Source organism: Staurois parvus, unplaced genomic scaffold (assembly GCF_062004578.1).
Source record: "Staurois parvus isolate SC_StPar_1 unplaced genomic scaffold, SC_StPar_1.0 ptg000017l, whole genome shotgun sequence".
NCBI lineage: Eukaryota > Metazoa > Chordata > Amphibia > Anura > Ranidae > Staurois > Staurois parvus.
This window is the reverse complement of record NW_028317813.1, coordinates 10,339,518-10,357,678: the sequence shown is the minus strand read 5'-3', so window position 1 is coordinate 10,357,678 and position 18,161 is coordinate 10,339,518.

Genomic DNA, 18,161 nt, shown 5'->3' with positions numbered 1-18,161 from the left:
TCAATTATACACACCCTCCAGCCTCGGCTCAAGAATGTGCACGGCTATCTGACATCTCTATGCCTGTGAGCATATCTTCTGAGTGAATTCAGGGGAATACACAGGTGCCAGTGACTATTTCAGCTCTGCTTACAGCACAGGATATGTGCTAATTAGGAGAAAGCTGGTAGAAAGGGGTTAATGTTAAAAATCCTAGGAATCCTGCAGCCTAAGGTGGCAATGTGGACCAGGAAACATTCTCATGTAAAACTCTGTAAACAGCAATTCACAAGCTAGGTGCTGTGAATCAAGCAGGACAATAATCAGCTGTCAGCAGACTTATGTAGATAAGTACAGCATTACTGAAGTGATGCCGATCTATGGCATAAATCTCTGGTGCTGAATTCTCGATCTTGTGAAGGCAGAGACCAACAGGGTGAGGACACCTGCTCCTCCTCCCCTTTGCAGTGTATTACATGGAGGCTCATGCTAGTCTCATTGAAGGGGAGTGGCGACACCATTTTTCTGCATGTGATGGATTTATTCTGTTTAGAAGAGCAGGGGGATTTCTGGAGAAGGGGATTTCTTCAAGATACCAAAGTAAGCTCAAATGCTTGGTAAAGGTAAAATTCCATTTTCCACTGTAGGATTAGATTGATTTGTGTTTTTTAGGTTTACAACCATTTTAAAACACATAACTAATTATTCGTCTCTTTCCTTTCACGTACCTAGCTACTGGTAATTCTTTTGCCAGCCTATGAATTCAAGCTAAGGAAATCAACTCAATTGTCCATCCTCAGCTTAATTGTCCATCAAGCATGTAGATCCATCTGGGAAGTCTTGAAGGGTTTGGTTATGAAAAACCAACAAAAGAAGAATGGGTCAATATAGCAGAGTTTTTTTGGGGAGCACTGCAGCTTTCCGAATTGTGTGAATTGAGTAGATGTCAAACACATGCCAGTTGCTAGTGGCACCAAATACTTCAACTACAAGAAATTTTTCTTGTTTGTCCTGCTGGCAGTGGCTGATGCAAATTATTTTTTTACATATATTGACATCGGTTTATATGGCAGCAGCTCAGACTCAAGTATTTTTGCCCATTCAACGTTTGGCAAAATGCTTCTTAACAATACTCTAGACCTTCCAAATGACTGTACACTTCCAGGCACAAGTCAGCCATCCCCGTATGTCTACATTGGTGACGAGGCCTTCTCTATCTCTGAGTACCTTCTTAGACGCTATGCCAAGCGCTCACTTACTGTGGAGAAGAGCGTATTTAATCATCTCACAAGGGCATGATGCATTGTGGAGTGTGCATTCGGGATACTTGCAAACAAGTGGGTTTTCTGCACACCCCTATAGACCTAACCATGGACAATGCTATTGCTGCTTTCAAAGCAACATGTGTTCTCCACAATTTTGATAGAGCTTGAGATGGCTACCAGTTTGAAGATTTATTGATGCACAATTTGGAAGGGGTACAATGGAGCATAACTAGAGGAAACACCAGTGGTGCCAACATTCGTGAGGGTTTCACTGACTACTTCATGTATACAGCGGGTTATGTGTTATGGCAGCTTGAGGCTATTGCATAAAAAATATAATACACTTTGCTGACAATTTTGCATGCTGTGTTACTTTCATTTTTTTTAAATAAATTACATATGGTTGTGATGTACACAAGTGTTATGTATTTCTTTCATTTGTGGTCATGTCTGGGACAACATATATACCCTAATCCCAAATCGTCACTAACCCTAACCCCACTAACCCCAAACCCAAATCCCCACTAACCCCTAATCCCCTTAACCCAGCTAACCCTACCCCCAAATCCCCACTAACCTCTAACCCCAACCCCAAATCCCCACTAACCCCTAACCCCCCAACCCTAACCCCAAATCCCCACCAAACCCTAGCCCCCCTAACTCCAAATCCCCACTAACCCCTAACCCCAACTCCCCACTAACCCCCCTAACACTAACCCCAAATCCCCACTAACTCTAACCCCCTTGACCCCCCCCAACCCAAAATCACCACTAACCCACTAACCCCAACCCCATATCCCCCCTAACCCCTAACCCCCCCAAACCTAACCCCAAATCCCCACTAAACCCTAATCCCTGCTAACCCCAAATCCCCCCTAACCCCAAATCACCACTAACCCCTAACCCTAACCTCCCAACCCCTGATCATGGGGGAAAGACCCTTCTGCTTTAGCAGCATGTACATTCACATACACAGACAATAAAAACTTATACACACGTATACACACTACAAAATATACTTATGCTTTGGTTTGTGCACTCCTGCTTGTAAACTGTCCTAATCTGCAAACATAATGTGAGCAATCTCATCCCAGCCTCTGTTCTTCCTGCTGCTGTCCTTGTATTGAGGATCCCTGCAGTCATAAATGTCTGGCATTTGCCTGACAAGCTTCTTATGCCTGAGAGCTATGTTTGCAGTGAGCACATGGACATGGACAGGAAGTGAGGAGGAGAGGAGGGGTGTTGGGTGGAGTTGAAGAGAATAAAAAATAAATATTCGCATACAAATGAACAGAGGAGTATGTTCTTACTAGGTTCTATTGAAGTTTGTGGAGCTGAATACTGCACACTAAACACGCACAGGAGGCTTTTTTTAAACACATCACATTCGCAATGCAACGATGTGAACTGCCTCCATAGAACACTATGTAAAATCACTTGACATGCAAATCTGTGTATTCTGAACCAGATCAAAACCGCATCAAATTTGCATCAGTGTGAACCAGGGCTCAGTCTCTCTCTCTTTGGGTCTAGGTTTGGAAGGCTTTCTCCTCTTCAGGTTAAACCTACATGGTGTCAGTCAGAGGTTACCGGTTCCAATGCTACTTCCCCCCAGGGCTAGGGACACACCAGATTACAAAGGGACATAGACTCCACCCCACAGCTATACCCAGGGGAGGAATTTCAATAAAAGGTGTACAAACATCTGCTTACAGTCTTGCAATTTCTAAAACAAGTCAAATGTAGGCCCTTTACAAAATAATCTAGAGTGAATGACTGGGGACAAAGAGAAGACAAATTTATTAAATACCTTCTTCAGCTCTGTGTATATAAAGGAATATGGGGGGGCTCTTGTTCATAATGGGCATGGTATTGAAAGCTCCAGATGATCCACATTGGCTCACAATTGATATGATCCAAAAATATTTAGACAGAATAAAGGTGAATAAAGCACCTGGACCAGATGGCATACACCCACAGGTACTTAAAGAATTGAGCTCTGTCATTTCAAAGCCATTGTTTTTAGGAACTCTTTATTGACTGGCATAGTACCACTGGATTGGCGTAAAGCCTATGTGGTGTTTATATTTAAAAAGGGGTCAAAATGTTTACCAAGTAATTATAGACCTGTTAGTATAACTTCTCTAGTTGGGAAGATACTGGAGAGTTTATTAAAAGACACATAGATTAGTTCTTGCTGGAAAAAAAATATTTTAAGCAACAGACAGCATGGACTCATGAAAGACAGAAGTTGTAAAACAAATCTGATTTCTTTTTATGAGGGGGTGAGCAAAACCTTGGACAGAGGGGTGGCGGTGGACGTGGTATACTTGGATTTTTCAAAACCGTTTGACACAGTTCCCCACACACGGCTAATGTGTAAGGTAAAGTTTACAGGCTTGGAAAAATCTGTATGTAAATTGATAGAAAACTGGCTAAAAGATGGTATTCAGAGAGTAGTGGTTAATGATTCATACTCTGAATGGTCTAGGGTTGTCAGTGGTGTACCCCAAGGTTCAATGTTGGGACCCTTACTTTTTAATATATTTATAAATGATATAGGGTCTGGGATTACAAATACAAATTCAGTCTTTGCAGATGACACCAAGCTGTGCAGTGGAATAACATCCTTACAGGATGTCTCCAACTTACAAGCCGACTCCAATGCACTGTTTAATTGGGCAACTATGTGGCAAATGAGGTTTAATGTTGATAAATGTAAGGTTATGCACTTGGGGGCTAAGAATATGCATGCATCATACATACTAGGGGGAGTACAACTGAGGGAATCAATGGTGGAGAAGGATCTGGGGGTTCTGGTAGATCACAAGCTTAATAATGGCATGCAATGCCAAGCTGCGGCTTCTAAAGCGAGCAAAATCTTCTCTTGTATTAAAAGAGGTATACACTCCAGAGAAAGAGATATTATTTCACCCCTGAACAAATCATTGGTAATACCTCATCTGGAATATGCAGTTCAATTTTGGGCACCAATTTACAAAAAGAATATTGGGGAACTAGAGAAAGTGCAGAGAAGGGCAACCAAACTGATAAGAGGCATGGAGGAGCTCAGCTATGAGGAAATATTAAAGGAATCAAATTTATTCTCTCTTGAGAAGAGCAGATTAAGAGGGGATATGATCAACATGTATAAATACATCAATGGATCATATAGTGAACTGGGTGTAGAGTTATTTACCATGAGGTCATCACAGAGGACAAGGGGGCACTCTTTACGTCTGGAGGAAAAGAGTTTTAATCTCCAAATATGGAAAGGTTTCTTCATAGTAAGAGCTGTGAAAATGTGGAATATACTCCCTCAATAGTTGGTTCTGGCAAGCTTAGTGGATTGCTGTAAAAAGGCCTGGATTTTTTCCTAGATACACAGAATAAAACTGGATACTAACATTCATAGGTAAGGTTGATCCAGCGAATATCCAATTGCCTCTCGGGGGATCAGGAAGGGATTTTTTCCCCTGCAGGAGCAAATTGGATCATGCTTTGATGGGTTCTTTGCCTTCCTCTGGATCAACTGTGGATATAGGATTATAACATTTTTTTTTTTAATTTGACAGGTTCCATTTTAGATAACCACAAAAAGCACTGTTGTCCTTTATTCACACTTTTATTTAATATAATCATTGATGTTCTTATTTAAAGTAACCCTGTTGCTAAAAAAACAGCAGCCTGTAAGTAATAGTTGTAGGTACTGCTGCTTGTGACTCCAGTCTTCACTCTTTTGCAGAACTACACCAGTCAAAAAGATCACCAACCAACACTTCCAAGTGAGTCAAATGCCTGGGATACAGGTTGTGTGCTATGGTTCCACCCACCACCTGCTATGTCACCAATGTGTCCCTGTAGCTCTGGTGGCAATGGAACCACTACATACAGCAGGGGATCTAGGCATCTGACACACCCAGAACTGTTGGATGCTAAAGGTATTTGCAGCGGGTGTAACTTTGCAAAAGTCTGACTGGAGTCATGGGTGGTGGGACTTTAAGTATTACTAACATGTTCTTACAGTATGTATACAGAGTCACTTAACAGCTTTCGCTGTGTGCTGCAATGCGGTGTTTCATAAGATTTACTCTCCGCCTTTACTCTTCCTGTATTCGATGCGTATGAGGAGCCATGCAAATGTGTAGAGTCACTTTTAAGAAAAGATATTTGTCATGAAATTTCAACACGCACTCAGGTATAGTCACTAGCTGATTCGTATATATATAAGGTAATATATCACTTCATTTCCGGAAAATTCTAAGACAAAAAAAAATAATTCAAAACATCAGACCCCTAGCCAAAGTGTGTGACTTGTATAAAAACGTCTCTTGACTAAATGTGGTTATCTCACCAGTGTTGCAGAAATCCTTCTTATTAGAATGGGTTGCAACCTGAGGATTTTACAAACTCTTGCAGCATAACCTAGAAGCATGAGCATGCATTGCTTTATAATACATTAATTTATAAAATCAATGGATAATTAAGCCCTTCCCCCAGTATGAGTGGAAACTGTAATACTCTGGTCAATCGAAAGGAAAATTGCAGCCTTTACATTTTTAGTACAATAAATCCATTAACTCGGCAGTTGCTGGAACAGTTTGTAAAACAGACCTAGACTAGAAAAGAAGACCGCGTTGCAGAGAGATGCATTGTGCCTGCTCAGTCATTCCAAACAAGCAGTCTGTAACTCAATATGCGCATGTTGATTAAAGATAACAAATGCAAGAGCACTCCTCTGATCCCAGGGCTATGCCACCACAGAGACACAGCCATTCAGTGCTGGAGTGCCGTTTTGGGCAAGAAAATGATCGGGACATCTAAAAGTGACCACTCATAACAGTTGAGAAATAATACAAACATAAAATCAGAAAATTCAGCTATAGATAAGGTTATTTTGGGATGAAATGGTCGTACAAGATATTGAGGTTGGTATAAAGAGTTCAATCTCAGTGTTTGCTGATGATACAAAGCTAAGCAGGACAATTACTTCACAGCAGGATATAGTGGCTCTACAATAAGATATTGATAAAATAAAGGGTTGGGCAACTACATAGCAAATGAGGTTTAATATTGAAAAAATGTAAACTAATGCACTTGGGAGCTAAAAATTCCGTATACATGCAAGTTACTCACTAGGGGGAGAACCTCAGGGGTAATCAAGGATGGAAAAAGATCTGGGGGTCCTAGTAGATCATGGGCTCAGCAATAGCATGCAATGCCAAGTAAAGCTAGCAGACTATTATCATGCATTAAAAAAGGTATTTACTAGAGAGATAAAACAATAATCCTGCCACTTTATAAAACTCTGCTTAGGCCACAGCTTGAGTTTGCTGTCCACTTTTGACCACCAGTGCTCAGCAAGAATGCGCTTTGAACTTGAGAGTCCAGAGATGGGCAACAAAACTAATAGACGGCTGGAGGACCACAGTTATGAGGAACAACTACAAAGCTTAAGAGGATATGAGGACATCCTTAAGAGGATATGTGATCACAATTTACAAATATCTACATGGTGATTCTAGCATAGGGAAAAAATTATTCAGTTTCAGATCGCTTACGAAGACATGTGGTCACTACATGAAATTGGGTGAAAAGTTGTTTAACCTTAAACTGTATAAGGGGTTCTTCACTGTTGGAGTGGGAAGGATGTGGAACTCCATTCCACAGTTGGTGTCAGCAGGGAGTGCTGATCATTTCCAAAAACCTTTAGATGGGTAGCATAGTGAACACAATACACAGGAATATGGGAAATAGTAGTGACATAAAGATACATACACAGGATGAATTGGATGGACTAGTGTCTTGATTCAACATTATCAACAATATCAACTATGTAACTATGAAATATTCCATCAGGCAAAGCCAGTTTACACAGAGCCTTGTGTAATTTTTTCCCATGGGATCTATTAGTGAATAAACAGAATCTTGCTCACTCTGCTTGAATCCATTCATAGTGAAGTTGATAATGGACTTGTGTGGTTCGTTTAGTTCCGAATCCAGGTTTGAACAATATTTTCCTTATTTGGCAATTTGAATGTATCCGCATTTCTGAATCACAATAGTAATGAATTTAAACAAATCCAATATAATGACAGGAAATTTTGTATGGAATAATGAATTATCCAAATTTTAATCGAATTCAAAAACAAATTTGAAATGTAAACATATTACTGACTATTGCTGATGTACTTCAAAGACTGTGTGTACTAGAATATAGCCATCTTCCAAAATTTTAGTTTTGAAAAGAGTAGAATAGAATGAAACAGAATAGAACATAATAAAAAATAAAAGAATAATAGAATGGAATATAAATAATAGAATAGAAAAAAAGAATAGAATAGACTATATTAGAAAAAATAGAATAGAAAGAATAAGACGTCTTCTAAAATTCGAATTTCAAATACAATAAAACAAAATAAAAATAATATAGCCATCTTTTGAATTTTGAATAGAATATCATAGAAGATAATAAAAATAGAACATAGCCTTCCTACACAGTGTTGTTGAATAAAGGAAGCAATGTCTTCTTATACTCTGAGGCATATGACTGCTTCAAATACACTCTGTTCAAGGTCAGTAAATTTCTTCCTTGTAGACTTGTAGACTTGTAAGCCACTCTGGATCTGAATAAAGGTAGAGCATCATAACAGTACAAACAGAATTTTCCCTAATCTAACATCTGACTAAACAGCATTGTTGAGGTTTAACAAATTACCTACATCTCCGGTAAACCTGGAAAACACAACATAAAAGAAATAATTACTGCTATGGTGTCCAACAGACCTGGATTTGCAAAAAGGCCACAAAAACCTGGCTACTGGCGACAAAGTTCCCTTTTTGAAAAAAAAAAACTAATAAACGCACATTTTTTTGCAGGTTAAAAATAATGTGCATTTATTTATTTATTTATTTATTGTTGGAGCCTGTAAAGCATTGCACCAGCGATTAGCAGATCACTGGTACAATGCAGGTCTCCAGCAGACCCATCAGTGTAATTTGTGTGCTCCTACCTTGTACAAGCAGATAGTTTAGCATTGACAGGAAGGCTGAATGAACTACCACAGCGCCGTACCAGTTCATTGAGATCTACAAGCCAACATCAAAAAATGATGTTGGTACTTGTAGTTCATTCATTCACGGAACTCTGTGAATGAATGCCACCACCATGTGGGAAGAGCCCTGCAAGGCTGCGCTGATTTAAAAAACTTACAGTACAGGGAACTTCTCCCCATACTGCTGTCACCGGAGGGAGGGGGGATCCATGTTCCACACTAAAAAGCGGGTGGAACATGGAACGTTTCCAAAAGTGAACTTATCTTTTAAAGTGGTTGTAAATATCTGACATGAAAAATTAACAAAGTATATCCCCCTATAGTGTGCACTTACCTCTAACTAAAGAATATAGTGTGATTTCTATCTGCTGCCTACTTCTTCTGCTATCTGCATGAGTCATTTCTAAGCAAGTAAATTGAATACAGCTGTCTTCTAAAATTCAAATTTCGAATAGAATAAAATAAAATAGAAAGAATATAGCTATCTTCCAAATTTGAATTTTGAATAGAATAACATAGAATATAGCCATCTTCCGAAATTCAAATTTCGAAAAGAATTCAATAGAATAAGACAGAATAGATTAGAAAAGAATAAAGTAAAGCAATAGAATAGAAAGAAAGAAACTATAAAAGAATAGAATAGAAAAGAAGAGAAAATAATAGAATAGAAATAAATAGCATAGAATGAATACAGTTGTTTTCCAAAATTCGAATAGAATAGAATAAAATAGAAAGAATATAGCATTCTTCTGAAATTCAAATTTAAAACGTCAAATAGAATAGAACTAGATATTCTTCACAATGAATTTGGATCAATTGGACCCATTGGAAAAATTTTAATCAAAAAACGAATATACAAAACAAATTTCATTATGAATGTGAAATAAATCGGGGGTGGTTTAGACTTCCCCCTACTTAAATTATAAATATGTATTATCTTGTATGTTCCTGTAATTAGCTAGTCTATCAAAGCTCTGGTAATATTAATGGTGATAATATAATAACAATACTAGTTATAGAAATAAACACAATGCTCAAAGAAGCAAATCTAAAGGAATCTAAAAAGAATCTAATCTAAAAGAATATTATAGAGCAGATAGAAATGGAAGAGCAGAGATGACATGTTACGTAAGTCTATACTCTGTAGCCTAGATTATTGTAGCCCAGTCCATGATCTGTAGCCCAATTTATTGTAGCCCAGATTTTTGTAGCTGGGCTAGAGGAGGTGGCCATAGCTGGCCCTTGCATCTTATACCACTCACAAGCAATACCCATTCGACTCCTTCTGCCTGGCCTATATAGTCCTCTGTCCAATGAGCTACAACCCCTAAATTATAAGGGGCTGACGTTTCTAATCACCAGGAAGTAAGGTGTTACCCTGAATCCTCCAAGAAGTCTGTTGCTGTCTTCACTAGGTGGCACTGCTATATTGCCATCAATCTTCTTGACCCAGGTCAGCATCACAGCCTACATCTGGCCCCCTTTGATGTTGTTTCAAATCAGGAAATCAATTAATTTAATGTTCACATCACCATATCTGAGTTGAGGCTTTCTAATCTCCATGCCCCAGGGCTAGGGGGAATGCATGAATTCTTTTCTAGGATTAGGATCCTGGTATGCAATCTTTTGTTACACACACCCTGCTGTGTAATCTTGCTCTGCTGGCATTCCAGGCTACCCCCAGCCATATCCAGATGTTTTAGGTATAATGAGATCTCAACAGTCCAGAAATATATGATATAAAAAAAAAAAATATGTTGCACCTTCCAACAGAATGAAACAAATCAGAATTAGTAACTTAACAGTCGATATGAATCAAACAAATTTTTTCGTTCTACACATGTCTAGTTGATAAAAAGAAAAGTATACCACAACTGCTATGATTGCAAATAGTGAGATTTTTCAATTTGCCAAAAGTGACCGTCACCGCTATAGGGTAATTTGTAAACTAGGTGAAGTCTGTAAAAGAAGAGCATTTATACCAGCAGTTCTCAACCTGGGGGTCGAACGACCATTTCACAGGGGTCGCCTAAGACCATCGGAAAACACATATTTCCGATGGTCTTAGGAACCGAGACACCGCTCCTGTCTCAGGCGATGTGTGGGCGGGATGATATGCTGCCCCTGTCACCTGGCCACACCTCCGGGATCACTCAACAGCTCTGCCTCCTCGCCGCTGATTGGCCACCGGAACTGTAGCTCAGGAGAGGCACACAGGCGGCCAATCACCGGCGAGGAGGTGGAGCTTGGAGAGGAGGAGCCGAGCGGCAGCGCGCGTAGATCAAAGAAGATCGAGGGAGCTGCAGGAGCGAGTGAAGAGGAGAGCGGCCAGAGAAGGAAGACAGCTGACAGGTAAGTGCAAATTTTGCTGCTGCAGCCAGGTATGCAGGCTGTAGATGGGAGAGGGAGAGAGCGAGCCCAGGCTGGAGCAGGAGTCAGCAAGGTAAGTATCATTGGTGTCAGTGGGAGGGATAGTGCCCCATCATTGCTGTCACTAATACCAACGATGGGGCACTATTCCTCCCCCCACTGACACCAACGATGGGGCACTATTCCTCCCCCCACTGACACCAACGATGGGGCACTATTCCTCCCCCCACTGACACCAAGAATGGGGCACTATTCCTCCCCCCACCGACACCAACGATGGGACACTATTTCCCCCCCCCACTGACACCAATGATGGGTCACTATTTCCCCCCATGACCCCAATGATAGGGCACTATTCCCCACTCCACCACACTGATATCAATGATGGGGCACTATTCCTCCCACTGACACCAATGATGGGGCACTATTCCTCCCACTGATACCAATGATGGGGCACTATTCCTCCCACTGACACCAATGATGGGGCACTATTCCTCCCACTGACACCAATGATGGGGCACTATTCCTCCCACTGACACCAATGATGGGGCACTATTCCTCCCACTGACACCAATGATGGGGCACTATTCCTCCCACTGACACCAATGATGGGGCACTATTCCTCCCACTGACACCAATGATGGGGCACTATTCCTCCCACTGACACCAATGATGAGGCACTATTCCTCCCAATGACACCCACAATGGGGCACTATTCCTCCCAATGACACCCACAATGGGGCACTATTCCTCCCAATGACACCCACAATGGGGCACTATTCCTCCCACTGACACCCACAATGGGGCACTATTCCTCCCACTGACACCAATGATGGGGCACTATTCCTCCCACTGACGCCAATGATTGGGCACTATTCCTCCCACTGACGCCAATGATTGTACACTATTCCTCCCACTGACACCAATGATGGGGCACTTTTCCTCCCACTGATGCCAATGATTGTACACTATTCCTCCCACTGATACCAAGGATGGGGCACTATTCCCCCCACTGACACCAATGATGGGGCACTATTCCCCCCACTGACACCAATGATGGGGCACTATTCCTCCCACTGACACCAATGATGGGGCACTATTCCCCCCACTGACACCAATGATGGGGCACTATTCCCCCCACTGACACCAATGATGGAGCACTATTCCTCCCACTGCCACCAATGATGGGGCACTATTCCTCCCACTGACACCAATGATGGGGCACTATTCCTCCCACTGATACCAATGATGGGGCACTATTCCTCCCACTGATACCAATGATAGGGCACTATTCCTCCCACTGACACCAATGATGGGACACTATTCCTCCCACTGACACCAATGATGGGACACTATTCCTCCCACTGACACCAATGATGGGACACTATTCCTCCCACTGACACCAATGATGGGGCACTATTCCTCCCACTGATACCAACGATGGGACACTATTCATCCCACTGACATCAGTGATGGAGCGCTAGTCCTCCCACTGCAAAATTACAGTTATGAAGTAGCAACGAAAATAATTTTATGGTTGGGGGTCACCACAGCATGAGGAACTGTATTAAGGGGTCGTGGCATTAGAAAGGTTGAGAACCACTGATCTATACCTAGATTTACAGCAAAGTAGGTAGGCACTACATAAAAATAAAAATAAGTGAAATATGCAATTATTTAGGAGACTAGTATCACTACATGCCCCTAAGTAGAACCATTATAATTTAAATACATTTCTCAAGGTGTATTCTTTATTCCCATAATTTATACAGAAAGCTTATAAATCAAAAATAAATGAATAAAAGTCCACAAGCATAATTGTGCTTGAATAAAGGTGAAAGTCCTTTCAACTTCTTTAAACTGTGACCCGAACCAAAAAAGGGACTTAAATCTTCACCACTTGTCAGCAGGAGAAAGTAAAGTTTGCTCACTCACCAGACCTTTTGACCCCAATTGAGGTGGTCAGATGCACTTTTTGGTCATATAGGAGACCATCCTCTCAGGTCCTTGCTGGCATCAGGACCCTCCCTGGGTCTGAGGGTGCTGGCATCGGGACCCTCCTGGGGTCTGAGGGTGCCGGCACCAGGACCCATCTTAAGTTTGAGTGTGCTGGAATCGGGACCTACCCGGGGCCAGAGGGTGCTGGAATCGGGACCCACCCGGGACCTGAGGGTGCTGGCATTGAGACCCACCTGGGGCCTAAGGGTGCTGGCATCGAGACCCACCTGGGGCCTGAGGGTGTTGGCATTGGGAACCACCCTGGGCCTGAGGGTGCTGGCATCGGTAACCACCTTGGGTGTGAGGGTGCTGGCATTGGGAAACACCTTGGGTCTGAGGGTACTTACATCGGGACCCACGTTGGGTCTGAAGCTGTTCACATCAAGACCCTCCCTGGATCTCAGGGTGCTGATACTGTAACCCTCCCATGGTCTGAGAGTGCAAGCTTCGTTTGCTCCTTGTTTGCAGGAAATATCTCCCCTCCAGCAACTCTCCGTTTATGGCCCTAAGCTATGGATTAGGGACTCCCAACATGCTCCAATACTTGTATGGTATTCGATATGGACTATCCTTACGCAGATAAAATGCCGGACCACTCAGATAAACCAGACATCCTAAAACATCCTTCTAAGTGTAGTATTTATTAAATGAGCATAAAAATGTAAAATCAAATAATCTTGCACTCACATGGAATGGTGCCTGTATACCGGCGCCAGTATCTGCAGCCTGTGTAAATCTAAGATGGCCGACATGCGCTCCACGCCTCATTCTCACTAAGCCTGGACGTTCCCGGATCCGGAAGTGACGGGATGACGCTTTGACTTACATTTCACCCAGTGGCGTCTTCAGGACCTACACCCTGAGAAATGTATTTAAATTATAATGGTTCTACTTAGGGGCATGTAGTGATACTAGTCTCCTAAATAATTGCACATTTCACTTATTTTTATTCCTATGTAGTGCCTACCTACTTATATTACACATTTATACTAACGTGGGCAGCCACTAAATTAGGGGCAGCTTCATACTTTATATGTATATATATTTTTTTCTGTCACAGTTGGCGCCTTAAATAATTATTTCTTATTTTTATTCACATATAATAGATTTACAGCAGCCTGTGTCTTCAAACTCTGGTGCTTTGCTATTTTTTGGCCAAAGGGGCTAGTCCTTATTTCTGAGTGTTCACATACCTTCTCTTCCCGATGCTTGCTGTATTTCCTTTCACTGACAAGAAGCATGTAGAAAAACTACAGCATGTGGCTGGGGAAGTAGGTGTGGTGTGGGCCCACCATTTTACAGAAAGGGGGCTGGGCTATCTGTTGTTTAAGAATATTGGCTTATGTGACTTATCGGAGCAGAGGCAAAGGCTATAAGCTAAAGTGTACGTTTCCTGATTTATGGCGGTGAACCCTCAAAGCTTACACCAATTGCAGGGATTCGCTGCAAACCCATGATAGTGCCAAACCAAAACCTCATTGGAAGTAAGCAGCGGTGTAGCTAGCACATCTGGCACACAGGGCTGTTAATTTTTTTTGTAACCCCCCCCCCCAAAAAAAAACAGGGTATGTGGTAATATAGCGGTATGCTTTGTGCACCACGCCAAAACTGTGGGTGTTGTCAGATCTCTTTCCTAGTCCAGGGCCTCCACGCTCTCCCTCTCCTAGTCCACGGCCTCCTCTGCACTCCAACTCCTAATCTAGGGTCTTTGCCACCTTCCCCTTTTCTAGTCCAGGGCCTCCTCTGCACTCCCCACCGTCCAGGGCCTCCTTTGCAACCCCAACCCCACCCCGCGCAGTCCAAGGCCTCCTCTTCATTCCCCCAGACCAGGACCTCCTCTGCACTTCCCTCCTAATCCAGGGCCTCCTCTGCATCCCAACTCCTAATCCAGGGCCTCCTCTGCACCCCCCACAGTTCAGGGCCTCCAATTCACCTCTCCAGACCAGGACCTCCTCTGCACTCTCCTCCTAGTTCAGGGCCTCCTCTGCACCCCCCCCCCACATTCCAGGGCCTCCTTTTAAACCCCAACCCCACCCCCCAGTCCAGGGCCTCCTCTGCACCCCCCCCCACATTCCAGGGCCTCCTTTTAAACCCCAACCCCACCCCCCCCAGACCAGGACCTCCTCTGCACTTCCCTCCTAATCCAGGGCCTCCTCTGCACCCCAACTCCTTATCCAGGGCCTCCTCTGCACCCCTCACAGTTCAGGGCCTCCTCTTCACCTCTCCAGACCAGGACCTCCTCTGCACTCTCCTCCTAGTTCAGGGCCTCCTCTGCACCCCCCACATTCCAAGATCTGCTTTTCAACCCCAAACCCACCCCCCGCAGTCCAGGTCCTCCTCTTCACCCCCCCCCCCCCAGACCAGGACCTCCGCTGCATTCCCCTCATAATCCAGGGCCTTCTCTGCACCCCAACTCCTAATCCAAGGCCTCCTCTGCACCCCGCCATCCAGTTCCCCCACCTTCCTAGTCCAGGGCTGATATCTGTCTTCAGCCCTTTGCATGGAACACAGAAGTATTCAGTCCATCAGATTTTAAAGGCTAAGTTTAGTAAAAAAAAAAATCAGAACACAGGACATTACATTTGATGTGTCCCTTGTACTGCTGGCTCCTGCATTAGTTGAAATCTTCCTCCTCCAACGTCCCCCCATGCCCATCACTATAATCTTCCTGTGTGGCGGGGGTGGATAGAGCCAAGAAACCTGTCATATGCACTCATCAAGTGTTCACTATATCCACTCTTCCCCCCCACCCCCATCAATTCATAGAAGTTGTACTATAGTGTCTATGAATGAAACATATAAAAACACCCAAAACTGAGCTGAATAAATTCCCGAACTAATATTTCTTTCAAATTATAACCGTGTTTCAAATAACCCACTACCAAAATATATATCTCAATTGTAATTATATCTGTGTTCCAAACCCCACGGCAGGAGAGGGGGAAGTGCTGCGGAGTCAGGAGTGGAGTATTGGAAGGAAGATTTATTTGCCTTGGAGATCGGGAACGGTTATCCTAGTAGTCCAGTACTACAGGTTGAAAGGAGAATTACTTGATCTGGTCCTTGGAGAATTTACCAAAATTTTAATTTACCAAAGTTCAGTGTGCCAACCATGAGAGTGGGAGGCAACACTGTTTAGTAAGTGCACACCTGAGAGGGGAGCACTACACGGATATATATAAATAATTTTTGCACAAGTATTCATGTGGTGATTATTCGATGAATTGAACGATTTATTTTTATGAATTTTTTATGATTCTTTCACGTGGTAATCACTGGATGGACTTAATTATTTGGACTTTTTTATGCACTATATAGAATATTGATATTATTAATATTCATAATGAGATATTGTTTTGGGAATGTTATATAGATAATCAATGCATGCGCCACTGAAATATTTTTTCTTTAAATTTTTTTTGCATATGAATGAAACATGATCTATGAATGGAGGTGGCAGACCTTTCATTCATCTGCCCATCCTCTGTTCATAGATCATTTTTCATTCATATATGCTACAGTAGAGCTTCTATGAATGGTAGGAGGGAGGTGGAAATGGCAGCCAGAGTCAGCACTCTTGATAAGTGCATATGACAGGTCTCAGATCTATTAACCCCTGCCACACAGGAAGACTACAGCTAACGCAGGAGCCAGCAGCACAAGGGACACATTGGACTGATTTTTTTGCCAGCTAAAGTAGAAGTATAGGAAAATGTATCACGCATTACACTATGTTTTTACAAAAATGTATCACACATTACACTATGTTTTTACTAAAATGTATCACACATTACACTGTGTTTTTACAGAAGGGCGTTTTGCTAGTAACCAGTTTACACAACACAAGGATGCAGGAAGAATTTTTTTAGCCCAAAGTTTATTTACAGCTGTTGAAACATTTACAGAGTGACAACACAAGTGAGAAAGTACTGATAACAAATGTGTTAATGAACAGAAAAAAGAGGTGTGTGAAAAGAGTTGGGGTCCCTATGGTAGGTCCGCGTCTTACTCTAAATAAGATGCAAGTCTGAGCTGTTCACAGAGCCCCTGTCAATGTAAAGCTCATCTAGAAATGTAGGGAGGGTGGGACAGGATGAGAGCACAGGAAGCACATAGGGAAATAAATTAAATCATTAGTTAGAGGAGAAAGGCGTTTGTTCCCAGACAGGACCTCTCACCTTGGCTCCCATCACTGCTTATTAAAAATGCTCAGTGCCACCAATTAGCAGCACTTCCCGTAGACCTGGCAGGTGCCAGAAGGAGGAGCAGGGGAGGGTCATCCAGAAAATATAAGAGCAATTAACTTCTGTTGGTGGGGGGTGGTGAGGATCCAAGTATAGTATTGAGGTTCTTGCCGATGTAGTCATTGATCAGAAAGAAAATAAGAAAACAAACTCTCTACCAAACACAAACAATGATTACGGTTACTATATAATACAACATAAAATCCTTCCTTGACCCGGTTTTGTAGAATAAAGGAAGCAATGTCTTCTTATACTCAGGCATATGACGGCTTCAAATACACTCTGTTCAAGGTCAGTAAATTTCTTCCTTGTAGACTTGTAAGCCACCCTGGATCTGAATAAAAGGTAGAGCATCATAACAGTACAAACAGCATTTTCCCTAATCTAACATCTGACTAAACAGCGTTGTTGCAAATTTTAAAAAATCTCCTACATCTTCAGTAAACCTGAAAAACACAACATAAAAGAAATAATTTCTGCTATGAGGTCCAACAGACCTGGGTGTGCAAAAAGGCCACAAAAACGTATTGGTGACAAACGTTTAAAGTGGTTGTGAACTTCTGACATGAAAAAATAACAAAGTATATCCCCCTATAATGTGCACTCACCCCAAACTAAAGAACCTAGTGTGATTTCTATATGCTGTCTCCTTCCCCTGCTATCTGCATGAGTCATTTCTAAGAGGGTAAGTCGACATCAGATAAACACGGGAGACAGCCCTGTCCCCCACCAGCACAGAGCAGGTGAGTGACAGTCTCAGCTGTGCATGTTTGAGACTGTGTGTGTGTGGGTGTAAGGTCCATTCCCTCCACTCAGGTCTCAGATTACACTGAGCTCTCCTCTTTAGTCTGTGCAGTATGAGACAATGGAACCCTACCCTCTGCTTGCTGAAGCTGAGAAAAAGCCTTTGGTCTGTGTGTTTTAGACAGTTGTAGATGAGAGAGGGCAGCAGATAAACAGGTACAACTTACATAGGAGGATTTGTTTCTTCTCTGTATATTAACTGGGGCTAGTCACTTCTCTGGGTAATCGTAAGGGTTTACAACCACTTTAAAGGGTATCCCTAGGAAAAACATTATTGATAGAGTAGGAAAGGATCAGCCCCATTGTTTCCTATTTGACAGTTTCAACCCTCTGTTTGTACTGGTGGCCATTGTCATCCAGAAAGAAAGTGAGTTCATAACCCAAATTTTAGAGTTGTTCTTAGAAGAAGAAGGAAGGAGAACTTTTCCAACAGAGGCACCTCTTTC